We start from the raw sequence: 5816 nt of genomic DNA on the forward strand, positions 1-5816 counted from the left end.
CGTACCAAAAACACTACGTAAAACATTAATGAAAAATGTGGCCCCCGTTTTAAAATAGATCCAAATACTGAGAAAGTCTGGTGGAAAGACAGATAGAAGAGGGGAACAACTCAATAAATGTTCCAGCATTATTAGACCTCCTCAGTAAAACATAGACCTCCAGCTACTTTACCAGTGACTATGAGATGATGATGACAATGGTAATGATGATGACAGTGATGATGATGGTGACAGTGTTGATGATGATGATGACAATGGGGATGATGATGATGATGGTGATGAAAGAATCACTAAGTGGTTGTGTAATATTGTGGATGAGGAGGTGCAGAAAATAAGAATAATTTAGAGAATATATATACTGAGTGAAAAAATTACTCAGGGTCGCTATTCATATGATGAACAAATAGTTAAGTTAGTGTGAACATAATTGTGTGAACATTAAAAATCTAATTAGAAGTAATGATGCAGTGATGAAAATTAAAATGATATTTGTGAAACACTAAATCATTTAAATTATTTCGACAATAGGCACAGGCATGACTGTGTGGTGAGAAGCATGCTTCCCAACCTCATGGTTCCAGGTTTAGTTCCACTGTGTGGCACCTTGGGCAAGTGTTTTCTACTTGGGCAAGCGTCTTCACTTGGGCAAGTGCCTTCAATCAAAGCTCTGTGAGGAAATTTGGTAGATGGGAACTGAAAGAACTCCATCGTGTGTATATATTTTATCTTTTACCGGTTTCAGCCCAGGGCTGAGGTCATGGTGCTCCAGCGTAGCCAGTATCAAATGACTGAAACAAATAAAAGAATAAGGATCTTGTCATAGGATATATTTGGAGGCCTTTGGGCTAAAATGTTTTATTTTGCTATGTTGACCAGTGTACAATATTGTACATTTTCCTAGTGATTCTCTCACCTCTACTACGCAATGTGAAGTTTATTCTTCAATGAGATGTAATAATGCAGAAACATGTATAGAGTTGTCTCCCATACTTGTCAGAATAAAATATTTTATTCATTGACTATTACTCTCGTTTCCCCAAATCTATTATTCCTGATTGACTTTTTTGTACTCAGTGTATTAAAATGCAAACAACTGTTTTTTAAAATGTTGATGACGCCCCTAAGTAATTTCTCTGAAGAATTTTTTCTCTAGAAATATATTAGCGTTATGTAATATATATATATATATATATATATATATATATATATATATAAACACATGAAATGGGCAAACGATCCCACACAGAATAATATAAATAACAAAAACCAATGGCGAATAGGCAAATTTAATTTCTTTCTATCGTACATATTAAAATAATTATCGATATCATAAATAACGTACGAAATATTTTATTTCCCTATCCGTAGCTTGCGATATACGTACATGCGAACGAAAACTATTTGTTACGTAACACTTATCTCAATCATTCACCTTTACATACAGTAATATCAATTTATTGTTTTTATTCATTATTTTTAATCTGAATTGAAGACAATAGACTTCACTTTCGTTGTTAGATGCTAAAGACAATATATATATGCATAATAAACGCAGCTAATTTCTTTGAAACCTCCATTTCCTTCTCAGCACTTCGGTTTCATTTCTGTCCATTACGTCGGTGTATATTTATTGCTTTAACATTTCAAACACAAGTGATACAGCTGCAGTGGTATATGTGAACGAGTAGAAATTAGAATCTTCCGTTCTCGAAGATCATCAAGTTGTCTCCTCTTATTATTGTATCTCTCTCTCTCTCTCTGTTTCCCTGCTTCTCTCGTTTGTTCCTTCGCTGTCACTGTTGCGGCATTATTAGATACAACAACTACTGACTGCTACTTAATTAGCAATGCTACTCTAACTTCTACACCTCCTCTTCCCAGCACCACCTTCACCACCACCACCACCACTACCGTACTAACCAATTACCATCAAGACTTCCTCTACTTTCATCTTGTATCTGTTTTGTTGCCAGTCAGTCACAAGACCGAAGTTCGGACGGGGCATGGAACCTCGCGGATTATTCTAGAGAGATGTAAAAGACAAAAAAAAAAAAATACCAACAACAACAAAACAATAACCATTTTCACGTTGCTTTGAGGTGAGTTGAAATCATATATAGATACATATACCGCCTATAGATCATATATATATATATATATATATACAATGTGTGTGTATGTATCTTTCCAATTATCGTTTGCCCGTTTCATGTGTTGATGTATATATATATATATATATATATATATATATATATATATATATATATATATATATATATATAAATATATATCTATCTATCTATCTATATATATTCTCAATTTCATGTTTTTTTTCATTTATGATTAAAAGAAAGAAAAAACATGAACTAAAAAACATCAAAACCTACCGACCATATCGAATAACAATCATTTGAACGAATTTAATACGCAATGGTTATCAGATGTTTATATTTGGTGACTTGTGGAGCAAAAGTCAATCCATAATATCATAATAGGTTAATAAACAATTTTTGTATATTGTTTTGGTCAAAAACTGGTATCTGGTGTTTTAGTGGGAACGAAAGTGAATTAGTGAAATATCTTGCCGAAGAAATGTGTTGTGTAAAAATTATTTGAATAAAATCTGAGATAAACGGCATATAATTATTAAAGATTATATTTGCATTTTAAATTACAAAATCATTCCATTATTTATCTTAGTGTGTGTGTCAAAGTATTTATAGCTATTTGTTGCTGCTTCGTATAAAATGTGATAAAAGAAAGCTTCATATTATATTTAGGTGTATAAAGCTTGATTTATCAAGCCATATATATTATCAAGTCATATATATACATATATATATATATATTGTATATGTGATTGCAGCTGAATGACCACCCCTACTTTATTTCCCAAAGCCATAAGACAACTAAAGAGCAACTATAATTATAATCTTAGTATGTACTCTAAGTTATCATCTCATCCCTCCTGACACTTCATTCCCTCTTTCACTTCATCAGCTCCGAGAAAATATTTATTACCCTGCCTGCTTATATCTATCTATCTACACACACACACACACACGCACCGTTAATCGTGTACTGAAATCAATCGTTCTTATGGTTAACGATAAGGAATTTATTCGGTCACCTGTTTTACTATTGACAGTTCTTTCTATCAGATATTTCTATAGTGACTAAATAATCTTCATTTATTATTCTGATCCCTTTCCTATGAATTTTCAATATAAATATCTTTTATATATTATATTAAATTCTCTGTGTTCTTTTTTCTTTCTTTGCTGTGGCTTTGTAGCAAATGCAGGAATTTATAGATAAAGCCCTATATACATATATATCCGGTATGTCAAACCAAAAATGTATGTATACTACACATATTTATGGTATGTCAAACCAAAAAGACACACATATACACACATCTCGTTGGATGACCATTCGATTACTTAGTATTGAACCTATAATTATCGTAATCATATTATTCTCAAGGCAAATGAAGAAAATATTTATATCGCAGTCAACGTTGTTTTTTTTTAAGCTCTACTGAAAAATATTTATACTCTAAGAAATCATTATTATTATTATTATTATCCAATGTGATGTCATTCTTTATATTCTATCAGGGCAGTAGATAGCATAATAAAGATCAATAAAAAAACGCTGGATAAAATGCTTTAATACCCTTCCTTATTTAAATATGTACTTTCTAATACATTTTGAGTTCCAGTCCCATCAGGAACGACTTAGCTTTTTCATCCTTCAGGGGCCCTAATAGCTTTCGTTATTCAAACACGCCCTTTCTTAAAGCGTTATAAGTTCTAATTCCACCCAAATCGTCTTGGCTATTTGTTCTAACATGGTCCGAAATATAAATGCCATTCACATGTAGGGATAAGGGCCGGTTATATCGACTACCCCTTCTTACTTACTGAGATTCGTGGCCCTATATTTGTGTTAAAAATGGTTTTTTGATTTCGTATTTTGTCTACCACCTTCTCTCTATCTGTGTGTGTCACCACTATGGAATATAGTTCTGTCGTAAATAAGGACACTCCCTGGTCTCTCACTGAACCAGTCACAGTCATCTGATGCACCAGATTCTTCGAAATAAAAGGGCAACATCTGTATTTACGGATGGGTGTATATGTGTGTACTTTTATTTGTTTGAGTGTATATATATATATATATATATATATATATATATATATATATATATATATATATATATATATATACATACACACACACAAACACTACGTATTACTATATGTGCACATACGTCTCTGTGCTTGTGTCTGAGGTTTGCAAATGTGAAATGGATGTGTATACATACGTGTGTGTGTATATATATAAATATATGTGTGTGTGTGTGTATATATATATATGTGTGTGTGTGTGTGTGCTTATGTATGAAGCTATATGTGCTTTTGCATATGTGAAAATATACGCAACGTACGTGGTGTATGTGTATGGAATATATAATGCACTCATCTACGAGTGCTTATAATACGTATGTTCAATTACTTGTTTATATAAAGCATAGGCATATACACTCATTAAAGACATTTCTACAATCATGGTGTGAGCATAGAGATGAAGGTGGCAGTGACGGAAATTAATCAATCTATAAACACAATATCCACCCACACATTCTAAGATAATTGAATAACAAAGTTTAAAAAATCGTTTCTCCGAGTCTTGAATGACTCATAGTCCTGGTTTCTAACGAGAATGAGAGAAGAATTTGTCCTTCAGTCGTAGAATGCTGGCCTCCTGTAGCTTATTTGTGTATTCCCCACATAGAAACCCACTTTGAAAACAGATGGAGATTATAAAATAGTCACCCGTCACACATTACTCAAAACACGAGGCAAAACAAAAAAATAAATATAATTGTTTAAAGAATAATAACTGATTACATAAATGATTGTGTATGTTTTCTCGTTTCCTTTAAGTGTCAAAATACCCTTTTTACTTTCATTTTTTGTTGTTGTTGTTTAACCCCAGGTCTGTACCGATCGAGCTGACTTGTGATCATAGGCATTCCAGCTGTGGCCATTCCTCTGTTATTATTTTTCTTTTTGGTATTATCTATCTAAGACTACGTTATCTAATGCTTTCTCTTTTCTTTCGTAATGTGGTTGGATATAATTTGATAAAAAATTTGGCTGCTATTTCTAGCAAGTTGAGTACCATACTGGTTGTTAAGCCCCTAAGTCAATATCCTGGTCGAGCAAACCTATAATCAAAAGCATTCCAGCCGTGACTAAATGGATATTTATTGTGTGTGTGTGTGTGTGTGTAAGACAATATTGCTTAATGTGGCTTTCTCTTTCCAAGGCTGTGGGACCTAGTTTTAGATTTTTACTGCTATTTCCAGCTGCTCAAACGCCTACAGCTGATTTCTTTGAGAGGAGGAGAGAAGAATTGACTGCAGTATTGGACATATCCTATTTATTGATCCCCCAACCCTCGATTATTTTAGTAAGTGAAAATGTATTTAGTGTTCAGAACCTCTTGAAACTATATTTATACATGGAATATGTCCAATATAGAACTAGAGAAAACCATTGTGTAGTGTATACTTATTTTTGATGGTGAGAAAATCTACAGAGATTTCTCTTTCACAGGCACAGATCATGGGAATGGATGAGCTCTCACAATCAAAATAATGTGTGTGTGTGTGTGTGTATACAAGGTGTCCGACAGAAAAACTAGACACATCAAGCTTCTTATCCTTTTTACAGATAAATTCTTCTACGAAGCTACATGTATCTTAAATTTCATCATGACTTTATAGACACCCTATATATATATAT

General features: G+C 32.8%; 1 protein-coding gene across 9 annotated transcripts in view; it reads left to right on the forward strand.

Annotated features, from left to right (window-relative positions):
- Window positions 1-1557: 1557 nt before the first annotated feature.
- Window positions 1558-5816, forward strand: part of LOC106880568 (kinesin-like protein unc-104) — a 305280-nt gene continuing 301021 nt past the window's right edge. For 7 of the 9 annotated variants that reach the window (XM_052976565.1, XM_052976570.1, XM_052976569.1 and 4 more), the window contains exon 1: window positions 1558-2099. The gene's annotated coding sequence lies outside the window, so the exon portion shown is untranslated. The remainder of the gene's footprint in view (window positions 2100-5816) is intronic. The other 2 variants (XM_052976573.1, XM_052976574.1) reach the window with 1 other exon arrangement.

This window comes from Octopus bimaculoides, chromosome 25, assembly GCF_001194135.2.
Source record: "Octopus bimaculoides isolate UCB-OBI-ISO-001 chromosome 25, ASM119413v2, whole genome shotgun sequence".
Taxonomy (NCBI): Eukaryota; Metazoa; Mollusca; class Cephalopoda; order Octopoda; family Octopodidae; genus Octopus; species Octopus bimaculoides.